The following is a 12,215-nucleotide window of genomic DNA, read 5'->3' on the forward strand; positions in this document are numbered from 1 at the left end:
TAGTGAGGACATTCCTCTCTGTTTGTAAACTAAATGCTTTTTGGCCATCAGTCCTTTTTCCCTCCAAAACACTGCAGCCAGCAATCCACCCACTTTCCAGATAAGATTCCAAAGCCCAGGAGAGAAGCACTCAAGAAGGGTCTCTGCAAGTCAGAGGTTGGGATCAAACTCAAACCCAGGCTTGTAGGTCAGAGAGGAATGCTGGGGATTTGAACCTGACCCCTTCTTTTGGTGGTTGTGAACTCACTTTTCTGAGCCTCACCTGTAAAAGGGGCAATAACACCTATTCCTCAGGGCTGTCTGTAAGAATTAAAAACATGAGTTCATGAGTTAGAAAGGCAGAGACCTGTCCTTGAGGGCTCACCTGTGAAATTGCCTCCTCCAGAAAGCATTCCCTGACTGTCACTCATCTGTTAGGCTTCTGCGTTTGGGGTCCATAGGCTTAAGCTCTCAGCATTGCGGAGTGTTGCTGCTGCCTGTTTCTACTCTGGTTGCTTCCACTAGACTTTGGGTCCTTCAAGGGCAGTAAGTTTTTCTGATTCATTTCTGAACGCCTAGCAAGGGGTCTAAATGGATTTGGAATACAGTCAATGCTCCTTTCCTTCCTCTCTTCTTCCCTCCCTCCTTCTCTCTAGCTTTTTACCATAAGAGGCTGTCTTCTTCCACAAAGGGCTGTGGCGATGGGTAGGTAGGTCCTCAGGGCTGAGCCCTCCAGCTCTCTTACCCTAAGCCAGCTGGGTCCTGAGGCAGTAGAGAGAGCATTCTGGAGCCCAAAGGAAAAGTAATCACCCAGCGCTGGCAGGTGAAGGGCAGCTGGTGGTGTCCGGCTAGCAGGGGGCACCATATGGGCCTAGTGAGCAGGCAGGCCTGGGAATGCTGAGCCCGCAGTGAAGGCTGTTTCCAGGCCCATCACATCGTCCCGGAGGTGACTTGCTGGGAGCTGTCAGCCATGCGTCCCCCGCAGAGGGGCAGCCTGCCTGTGCCCCTTCTGCCAATCCAGGAACAGAAGCAGAAACAGAAGGTCAGAGCTGCAAGGGGTCTCCTCTGAGGTCACTATGTCCAAACCCTCATTTCACAGGTGAGGAGCCTGAGGCCTAGGGAAGGACAGGGACTTGCCCAAGGTCACACCGCGAGCCAGGACTGGAAGCCAAGTCTCTTGTTTCCCAGCTTGGATGCTTATAAAAACAGAGAGGGAGCCGAGAAATCTTGAAAATACACCAGTATTCAAGGAAGAGTTTTAAGGTGATTTTTTTTTTCTCTCTCTCTTCTCATCTGATCTTAGTAAAAATTTTTTGCAATGATCATATAGCCTTTAGTGATCAGAAAGATAAATAAATAAATAGAAAGAGAAGCTACCTCTGGTTATGATTGGCCTTTATCTTTAGGAAAATGGTGGCAGAGTTGTTATTTTACTGTTTTCTCCCCCACTGAGCCTGAGAATAGTGAGTGGCAGTGGGTTGGGAGGGCTCTTAGCTTCTCTCCAGCTATAACTTGGGCTTGCAGTGGGACCAAGAGAGAAGCCTAGCCTAGGACCAGGAGCCCTGATTTCCTCAAGCGATCTGTCCTCCCTACTTGCCTGAGCCAGTCCCTTTACCTGGCTTGGCCTTAGTTTTTCCATCTATAAAATGGGAGTTTTTGCAGCAGAGTGTAAAAACTCCACCAGCAGACCACAGTGCTTAAACACGTGGTATACTGGGGCCTGAGGTCCTATCTCCCCTACTTCTTTACTTGATGACCTTAGGTGAGTCACTTATATTCCATGGACCTCAGTTTCCTCATCTGTAAAATGGGGATGGTATGTCATGAATGGTTGCAAGAATTAAAAAAGCTAACGTTTGGAATGTGTTTAGACTTATGCGTGGCCTGTAATAAGTGCTATGTGTGTGTGTGTGTGTGTGTGTGTGTGTGTGTGTATTTTTTTTTTTTAAATAAAACTGGAATCACTTTCCTGACTGGATGAACAGTAATGTGGGATGGTTATTATTATCATAATTCTTGACTGGCCCCCAGGGAAGGGAGCTCTCTTGGGATTGGAACCAGCCTGGCTCAGTCTGAGCTGCTGGTAGTCCAGCCTCACCCCAGAGTCCCCACCCACATTCCTGACGAGGGAGATAGGATGTCCCCCTCCACCTCTGGCCCAGATCTGAGACAGTCTTCTCCCAGAGTTGAGTTACTGGTGAGTCAGAAGCCCAGGGATTACTGCTTAGACTAGGCTCTGACCTTTCACCTGACCCACAGGGCCTTTCCTGCCTACTGTGTCCCACTGATCCAGCAGCTCCAACCAGTTGCTTCCCTCCTCAGATGTTTCCCATACTGCTACCTCTTCCAGAAGCATCCAGCCAGATTGCCTCTTCAACCCTCCCAACCTACCTACCTTTATCATGAAGGTCTAGTTGGCCTCTGGCCTAATACCCAGTTATAGCTACCCACACACTTGTCTTTCCTCATAAACTCTCTCCTCCCCCTTCTCTCCACTGGCCCCAGATGACAACTGTTGACCTTGGAGTTCTACATATTTGGGCCCTAAAACCATACCCTCCGTCTATATATATGCAATCTTAGCTAACTGGGCTTTAGTTTCCCCATCTGTACAGTGGGAATAATTCCTGCTTTAGAGGGCTTTGTAAGGCTTCTGTTGGCTAATACGGGGGAAATGCTTGGCCTAGTGCCTGCCATGTGGCAAGTGCTCAATAAACGGTAAGTCGGGTTACTTACCATTCATGTTTTATGGTTCTCAGGGAACCTGTTTACCTCCTCCAGCAGCTGAGCATACCCCAAGCATGGGGGCTGGAAATCACCCTTCACCCCAGGGTTCTCTGGAGCAGCTGATCAACGCCTGGCACAGAGGAGGTGCTCAGGACACATCCAAGGACTGGCCTTCAGTTCTGTCCTCTGGTTCTCAGCACGTGCCCAGCAAGCGGGTGACCCTCTGCAGTTGGAGAAGGGGCGGGGGAAAGTGCTTCTAAGGGGCCCCTCCCCACCCAGACTGCCCACCTGGGTAGGAGCAGCAGCTGTCTCCTGCTTCCACGGGGAGGTCTTTGCTTATGGAGCTGCTGAGCTAATTAGGAATGACAGAGCGCATGTAACTGCCAGCCGCTGATGAGTCCCCTGCCTCTTCGCAGCCCTCTTCCCCATGCCCTCCTTGGCACCGTCTGGCCCAGAGGTCACCGCACAGACACAGAGGCAGGCAGAGTGGCAAAACTGAGCGCAGACTAGTATCGGGAGACCTGGGGTTGGCTGCTTCTGCCAACCTCTTGCATGGCGCCCTGGGCAAGGAAGTTCCTTTCTTACATTGGCTCCATTTCCCCAGCTGCAGGGCTCTTGACCTTGTGACAAGAGCAGGGACGAGGCTAACCGGCCAGGCCAAAGGGCTCTGCAGAGAGGGGCTGCACCTGCCAGGTGGGTTGAGGCAGACAGCCGTGGGTTGAAGTCCTAGCCCTGCCTCTCACCTGCTGTGTGATCTTGGGCAGGATGCTCACCTTCTCTGAACAACAGATTCCTCATCGTCAAAATGGGATTTGTTTGGCAGCGCTTAGCTTCTACTAGGAGAACCCTCATTTGTCCTAGATGTGTGCCTGTCACAGAGACTCCCTGGCAAGCTCATCTCCGTCAAAGTGAGCACCGAAATTAAGGGTTGGAAACTTGTGCAATTTGATAGACCAATCGTATGTCTGGAATCTCATAATTGAAAAAAAGGGCTTGTATCTTTTTTTCATTTGATTTTTCAAGTAATTAATTTTCCTTGTATTTTATAAAAGTGTTGGTCTGTGACAGATTAGAGATTTTTAAAAAATGGTCCTTCTCCACAGATGTTTTGGGAAGCATTGCTTTAGAGCACCTTGTAAAACCGACATGGTAGCAATCTTGCCACAGAACTTACATAGTTCAAGGGTGTGACTGCCAGGGACCTTTGTTTCTGTGGCCCTTAGGCCTTCAAGATCAAGACCAAATCTCTTAGCCTGGGTTTCAAGGTCCTTCTTACTAAACTCCCAACCTGCCTTCTCATGTTGCCTCCTTCCCCATGACACTACCTTGTAACATGACCCTGTGCTCTCTTCCCCTGTCTCCCATGCCCTCTTACTCCTCCATGCCTTGTCCTATGCTTCTCCTTCCATTTGGAATGCCCTTCCTCACTTTGCCCTAAAACTGCCAAACTTCTATTCATCCTTCAAGGCCCAGACCAAATGTCCCCACTCTTAGGAAGCCTTTCTCAGTGCCACCCCTGCACCTGCCCCAGGCAGGGTTAGTTGTTCCCCACCTGCTGCTCCATAGTGCAGCATGCTATGTGGAGGTAGGACGTTGTAGCCATGAAGGCTCCATATAAGCTCAAGAGTCAGAACAGTGTGGGTTTTGGACCTGGTATTGCCGGCTGTGTGATCCTGGTCAGGTGACTTCGTACTGTTGAGCTTCATTTTCCGCACCTATATGGTGGCATCTACTGTGAGGAGTAGAGATGATGTGTGGGAAGTTCCCAGCACCATGACACATGGGAGAGACTCAGGTATGGACAGCAGCTGTTGTTAGTGTTCTTTCTCTGGTTGATGATGTCCCAGGTTGTTTTTTTCTGTCTACAGATCGGTTGCTCCTTGAGAGCAGGGACACTTGAGAGTGTCTAATATATCTGGATGTTTTCTGTGCTCTGTGTGGGACTTTTGCACAGAGGATGTGTTTTGGGAAAGGGCCTCTGGCTGCTGCCTGCCCCGTGGTGCTAGTGATGGAGGAAAGACGTTAGGGTTCAGAGCTGATGGCCAAGAAAAACGTCTTGAGACAGCTTTGGTGCAAAAAGGTAGTTATATCAAAGCGTGGGAAAGGGCCCGTGGGCATAAAGAACTGCACTGGGTCATGAGGAGTGGCCCATTAGATACTTTCAAGTTGGAGGAGGTTAGGGATAGCGTAAGCCTCTAAGGAATTTGGAAGCAAGGTTTCCAGGACCTTGAGGGGCCTAGCTATTGTTGGTCATGTATTACTGTCTAATAAAACCGACCTTAGTCATGAGACCCTTCAGATGTATACTGGTGGTCATATGCTTGGGGGATGATTGCCAACATGTATCTTGGGGGATAGAGATAAAGGAAGTTTCCAAAGGAACTCTTATGTTAAAGTAGACTCACAGGATCCAGGGGGTGGGCTGAGATTACCTGTTGCCCTTAGCAAAGTATTAACACGAGGCAGTTAAGTCCCTAGAGGAATGTCACTCTGCCTGTTTCAAGGACTTGTCAGTGGGCTATAGGTAGCAAGGAAATTTAATTTTTCTTTTGCCTTTGTTTTCACATCACCAGTGGCTGTGGCTCCCTTGTCAGTGGAGTGCTGATTAACCAACTATGTGGAAGAATTAAAAAAAAAAAAAAAAAAAAAACTAACCTTGCTTTTTTTTTTTCATGCTGTAAAAACACCCACCAAGGCCAATTTCAAGTTACCAAAAGTTTAACAACCAGCTTACAAGGTTCCCGAATATTTTAACAGCCTGCTCCTGTGAGCCACCCAGCTCCAGCGCCCCGCTCCAACACCCCAGTGGGTGTGACTGCTCAGAGCAGAGCATCAGCCAGAGCAGGCTGGGGCCATAGTCCGAAGACAGGCTGACTCCTGTGACACCCCCTCCCCTCCCCCCACCAACCCATTGACAGCCACCAGGGAAGGGCCATAAGGTCACCATGCTCCAGGCAGAGGTCCTCACTCATCCTCTCCCCCAGGCCTTGGGCCCCTTTGTTGTCTATGAAATGGCCCGGCTATCTCCTCCATCAGCAGGAAGAACAGCAACTGGGCCCAGGGACCCAGATGATCCGTCTATGACTCTTGGGGGCCTGGGCAAAGGGGGGTTACCTGTGCAGCCGACAGAGGCCTCCTTGCAATTTTCCTGTCCCCATAGCTGTTGCCGGCTGCCGGCTACTGAAGTTAGCCCTGTTGGCCTTGTCCCTTGGTCACAGTGGGGGGCAAAGAAAATTTGGGCATAGCCTCCTCTCACCTCTTGGCTGCTTCTCCTGTCCTGCTGTCCTCCTGTCCTCTGGTCAGCTTCCAAGTCTGCCTACGCAGCTCCCTCTGCTTGGAGTGCCCTCCCCCACACACACTTCCCACCCCCTTCAATGCCCAGCTGCAACAGTACTTCACAAAGTCACTTGAGGCACCTGGGTGGCTCTGCCTTTGGATCAGGTCATGATCCTGGGGTCCTGGGATTGAGTTCCACATTGGGCTCCCTGCTCCATGGGGAGTCTGCTTCTCCTTCTGCCTCTACCCCTCCCCCCTGCTCTCTCTCTCTCTCTCTCTCAAATAAAATCTTAAAAAATAAAGTCTTTCAGCAGGAGAAGTCTCCAGGCCCCCTGCAGGTGCAGTTGGCATCTCTTTTTCCAGCTGCTTGCCCAGCTGCCCAGCTCCTCCCGCGGCAGGAGCCAGGAGCTGTTCCCCTTGGGGATGCTTTTTTAAAATGCAAATTCCTGGCGACACCCTCTGAGCCTCCCTGGCTACCAGCAGGGCAGGAATCTGTGCCCCAGGACCTTTGGATATAGAGGACTGAGAACCTGGCACTGAGAAACCCTGTCCTAACTTACCAGACTGTGGCTGATTCACGTCAAGGCCCCTAACCCCTCACCCGGACCGGGTGCTCAATATGCCTCTTTTGGATGGAATCCAGTGCCCAGTGCTGCCAAGGCCACCCAGTCTGGAGGGCCTATCCTCCGGGCTCAACTAAGGGTTGCTCTGTACTCCTCCCCCGGAGGGCTGAGCACAGCGACAGGTGAGCGAGCTGTGCTCCCTCCTCCAAACACTGCTGCTCAGGCTTTGAGCTCCTTACCTGTGAAACTGGCAGTGATAATATCCACCTCATAGGCTTACTGTGACAATTAAATGAGACAATGCCCATAGGGCCATTAGCACACACCCCGCATGTAGGATGTGATCAGAAACAGTGGGCACTGGGACATCTGGGTGGCTCAGTCAACTGACTGGGCATCAGCCTTTGGCTCAGGCCCTGATCTTAGGGTCCTGGGATCAAGCCCCTTGTGGGACTCCCTGCTCAGTGGGGAGCCTGCTTCTCCCTCTCCCTCTGCTCCTCCCCCTGCTTGTGCACAATGTCTCTCTCAAATAAAGTCTAAAGAAAGAAAGAAAGAAAGAAAGAAAGAAAGAAAGAAAGAAAGAAAGAAAGAAAGAAAGAAAGACAAGAGTCAGCAGTTAGAGTAGAAACCAGATCTCTGGGCATAATTTTAAGGCCACATGAGCTGCCTGGGGCCTGCAGGGGGCCCACCTCTGGAACACTCTCAGCCCGCCCCTACCACCGGCCCACTGGCCTTCTCTTTGCCTTACTTCGGATTGGCCAAGCCTGTTTGCCATTTCAGGGTGGTTTGGATGTGTCCCCCCCCTCCCCGCAACAGTTCACATGTTGAAGCTCCCCAATGTGATGTAACAAAAATTAAGTGAAGTCAAGAGTGTGGTGGCCTAATCTCATAGCACTGGTGGCCTTTATAAGGAGAGCAAAGAAAGAGAGAGATCACTTGTGGGCACTGTGGCAAGGCTAGGTGAAGACCACAGCAAAAAAGGTGACCGTCTGCAAGTCAGGAAGAGAGTTCTCCCCAGGAACTCAATTGACAGACACCTTGAGCTTGGACTTCCCAGGCTTCAAATCTGTGGGAAAAAAAAAAAATACATTTCCGTGTAAGCCAGCCAGGCTGCAATATTCTGTTCTGGCAGCCTGAGCACACTGAAGCACATGCTGTGCCCTGTGCTTGGAATGATTTTTCCCCTGATCTCACGGTGGCTCCTTATGTCTCTCAGAATTCAGCTGAAATGACATGTCAGAGAGGCCCTTCTTTTTTGGGTTGTCATCTGCTCCCACCTCACCAGAATGTCAGCTCTACAACAGCTGGAACCTTGGGTCTCCTGCTTAACTCCCTGAGCCTTGAACCGTAGGCAGCATACTGGGGCCTGAATAAATACATGTTAGGTTGTTCTTAAATATCCAGAATCTGACCACCCATCCTTCAAGGCTGGTCCCAGCCACCACCGTCCCTCTCTTGGACTATTGCAAGGGCCTTCTGCTTGTCTTCCTGCCTCCTGCAGTCTACTCTCAACCCAGCAGGAATCCCTTGGAAACCTAAGTCTTTTTTTTTTTTTTTTTTTTTTTTTTTTTAAAGATTTTATTTATTTATTCATGATAGACACAGAGAGAGAGAGGCAGAGACACAGGCAGAGAGAGAAGCAGGCTCCATGCACCGGGAGCCTGACGTGGGATTCGATCCCGGGTCTCCAGGATCGCGCCCTGGGTCAAAGGCAGGCGCTAAACCACTGCGCCACCCAGGGATCCCTGGAAACCTAAGTCTGATCACATCACTCCTCTACTGAAAATCCTTCCTTGGCTTCCCCTTTCTCTCAGACTAAAAGCTCCAATCCTTGAACTGTCTCCCAGGGCCTTGCAGAACTGACCCTTTATCCCTCCACTCCAGCCACATGGGCCTCCTTGCTGTCCCATGGATACATTAGACACGTGCCCAAGCCAGGGCCTTTGTATGTGCTGTTCCCTCTGCCAATAACACCCTTCCCTGTGAAATCTGAGTGGCTCATTCCTGGTGACTGGCCAGGGGGCATATCTCAGTGCGGGGCAGGACCCTGATCCAGTACTGAGCACATCCTAGAATGGAAGTTTAAAGACCCTTAGAGGTTGCCCATCTGCCAAGGGTTGGAGCCACGGACCCACGGGAAGGAGAGGCCTGGCTTGAGTTCTGCAGGCCCCACCTTCATCTGGGGGGCTATGCATCACTCCTGCATCTGGTGGGAGGGACAATTCGGTAGGGGGACCTTGGTCACTGTCAGTGCGACAGGGCCCTTGGGGACCCCAAAGAGTTTTTACCCTGAGGGTATCTCTGTGCCCATGACAGCTCCCTTACCCTCTGGCTGGGTGGCTGGGCCCATCAGCTTTTTTCTCTTTCCAGTCTTTCTGCTTGGCCTGTCCTGGCAGGTTTGGGGCCCCTCTTGGGGACAAGCCATGAAATAGAAATTGTGTAACTTCTGTGATTCCACATGTGAGTTAAACGCTCCAACATTTTCATTTCAAAGCCGGCGTTGCACAATACGAAAGATGAACGGTAAAACTCATGCTGATAATTTAAATTTTTTTTCTTTACTTCAAATGACATTAAAAAGCAAATACAAAAAAGTGGTGACAAGTCGAGAGACAGAGAGAGGGAAGAGAGACTGCAGAAAGAAGGAAAAATGTCCTGGGTACCTTTAACAGCACCTTTGCTCTGCTCTTAGAAGAGGGGCCCCACGTTCTCATTTTGCCCTGGGCTCGGAAGATTCTGTCCTCAGCGTCCTCTCCATTGCTCTTGGTCTTGTTTTGTTTTGTTTTAGGCACTTAGTGCATTTTGGCACTACAGAACTGACTTATTTCTTGTGGTTGTCTTTAATGGTCTGCTTCCCTCACCAGCATGTGGGGACCCCGGAAGATGTGGGGTTTTTTTTGCTTGGTTCCTGGTTGTATTCCCTGGAATACAGGGAAGCCGGGGACAGCGTAGTTGCTGCAGAGATGTTCAGGGAATGTTGAATGAAAGGATGTTACCTGGGAAGCCTGAGGCCCATCAGGCCCTTCCTCTCCGCCACGTCTGGGCTCCGGGCCCTGCCCGAGACCAATTTTGTCTATTTTGGCTCAGACAATTCACATCAGAACTTTGTGGTTCTGGCATTTCCTTTTCAGAGCTCAGGGTTTCAGCGTTCACGTCTCCTGCCCCCCCCACCCCAAGCACCGGGGGTGTGAATGGTGGCTGCTGGGCAGCTGCAGGGAGCCCGCCAGGTGCCCCAGCGCAGGCTTCTCTCCTTCCTGGAACTCCTTAGGTCATTTCCATCCATTGTCTTGGGCTAACAGCTTCTTGAGTTAATCTTTCCACCTCGGGAAGGTTCTCTTGCTGGTTTCCCCATCTGCTTCCAGGTCCAAATCCTTTTTGGCTCCAAATCCTTTCTTGGGGGTTTCCTTGGCCCTTCCGCCTCTAACGGCCAGGGTGACCTTGGGCAGGCCTCCCACTGGCCCCTGAGGAGGCCCTTGTGGAATGAAGGGGGCTGCTCTTGCCCTCCCCCCACCTCCAGTAGGGCGGCAGGGCCAGGGGCCTTTCGAGAACAGTGGTGGGTAAAATAGAGGTTGCTTCTGTCACAGTTGAGCGCGTCTGTGGGCCCTGAACCCTGACGCTGGGTGATCCCATTCTTTCCCCTTCCCCTTTAGTTACACAAGAAACCGTTGGCTTCGTTGCCACCGCAGGCACCCCCTGGGGCTCCCCCTGGCCCCTCAGTCATTCCTCTAATGTGTGCGGGGACAGAGCCCGTCGTGTGGGAGCCCCGGACTCCGCTGCCCCTTTCTCCTGAAGATAATTCTGGTCGTGACCCCCCAGCCAGCCTCCTGCCCTCCCCGCTCGCTGACTTACGGGTCAGACTAAACTGCTCTTTGCTGAGGCCCAGAAGCCCCCAACAGGGCAGCGTTAGGAAGACAGAAGTGACTCCCGCCCCCCGCAGCAGGCCCAGGCCCGAGAGCAGGCCTGGAGGCTTCCACTAGGCCACTCACGGCCCCGCCCCCCTCCAGCCTCCAGCTCCCCCATCCCTGGAGCCTGGTTGTCACCGCTCGGGGCTGTCGCCCTGTCTGGCTGTATGAGGGCCACAGGGTAGGGAGGACACAGCCGGCTGAGCTGCAAGGCCTCCCCCTTCCCTGAAAGGCGACTGTGGCTTTTGGACAGGCTGGTCCCCGGGTTTTGTGTCACGGAGTGGAAAAGAGAGGAAAAGCGACAGGGACACGGAGGGAAGAGGATTTTAAGGGTATTAGAGAGACCCAAGTCACAGTTGGAATTATTTTTAAATTACTTTTGCTTAATGGTCTGTGTCTTATTAAGTGCTCTGGCCTCGCGGGGCTGAGGCCGGGCCTCCAGGGGAGCCTGGAAACGTGGGTTCCTCAGGCACAGCGCTCGGACGGTCTCCCAGCCCCTGTGCTGAGACCCAGGCCACCGACACGGTCCCTGCCCTCCCGGAATCCGGAATCCGGAATCCGCAGTTCAGTGGGAAGACACATGCGGGATTAGAGGCAAGGCCAAGCCGTTGAAAAGCCCGGGACGGAATTAACTGGGACTTGGCAGGGCAGGGGGGGTGGGCGGCGGGCTAGAAAGGACAGAAAAGGGACATTACGTGCTAGATTGACCTCTGCCTGCGGGACACAGCCAGCTGCCTAACACATTGTACCCGAGCGATGGAAAGTAAAGGGAAGAAGACTAAGTAAGGATTCCAGAAACTCAGGTCCCAGCCCTGCTATGGGTGTCGCAGGGCGAGTCCCCATTGCTGTCTAACCACCTTTGCTTCGCGCTGTCTGCTGGGCCACCGCTGGCACTTCCATGTTCTCGTGGGAAGTACCGAAAGGCGCAGCCAACGACGGCCAAAATACAGGAAGGTGACCCCTCTTCCAGGTGGAGGCAGACCCCACGCTCAGACACACGTGGTGGAGACAGGTGGATTTCAGCCACACTTCTCCCTTTGGCTTCCCACCCTTGTTCAGTGCACACCCCACACAGCTGTGTGTAGGCAGCAGCCTTGCAGATCAGCTCCTGAGATGCTGTGTGATCCCAAGGGGGTAACTGCTGTGAAAGTTCCTCAGAACCCCAATAATCCCTGGAACACCCTTCTCAGCAGCAGGTTTTCTTTCTCTGGTGCTTTGCAACAGGCGCGGGGCTCTTGTGGGGCAAACCAGGTGCTAGGGCCCATGGTTAGGGAGACCCTCACCCACCGTTGGGGTGGCCACCCACAATGGTGCTCCATAAATTTTGCGCCCGGGGCACTTCACCTGCCTCCCCCTCATCCCAGTCCTGTCCTACGGGATTCCCACAGATCTGGGTAGCAGTAGTGGTAGGGTTTCAAAGGAAGGTGCTGGAAAACCACCTCAGACCCGCTAAGGGCAGCTTCTCTCAGCAGCAGGGAACCATGTAGGGGACTGTGCCTGGAAGGGGAGACACAGGGAAGGTGGACCATGGTCCAGCGAGTGGGGCGCCAGGACAGCCTCTGTGCCAGGGAGCCTCAACATTACCTAGCACAGTAGGGAGCGAGGGGGAAGGCCAAGCAATCAGACCCTTTGCTTGTGATTTGTGAGGTCTGTAGGCAAATCTAAGGGGAAGGAGTAGGGAAGAGGGGAGGACGATGCTCCCGGGTCCTGAGTCACAGGCAACACAGAAGCTCCCACACCCATGAGGAGGCAGCTTCCGAGGGAGGGT

The 12,215-nt window shown here is 52.4% G+C and overlaps 1 long non-coding RNA gene across 1 annotated transcript in view; it reads left to right on the plus strand.

Annotated features, from left to right (window-relative positions):
* The window catches only part of LOC119870404, a 48,692-nt gene that overhangs the window by 1,779 nt on the left and 34,698 nt on the right, over nt 1–12,215 (plus strand). The gene's annotated exons all lie outside the window — the stretch shown is intronic.

The sequence above is a fragment of the Canis lupus genome, chromosome 2 (assembly GCF_011100685.1).
Source record: "Canis lupus familiaris isolate Mischka breed German Shepherd chromosome 2, alternate assembly UU_Cfam_GSD_1.0, whole genome shotgun sequence".
In the NCBI taxonomy this organism is placed as follows: Eukaryota; Metazoa; Chordata; class Mammalia; order Carnivora; family Canidae; genus Canis; species Canis lupus.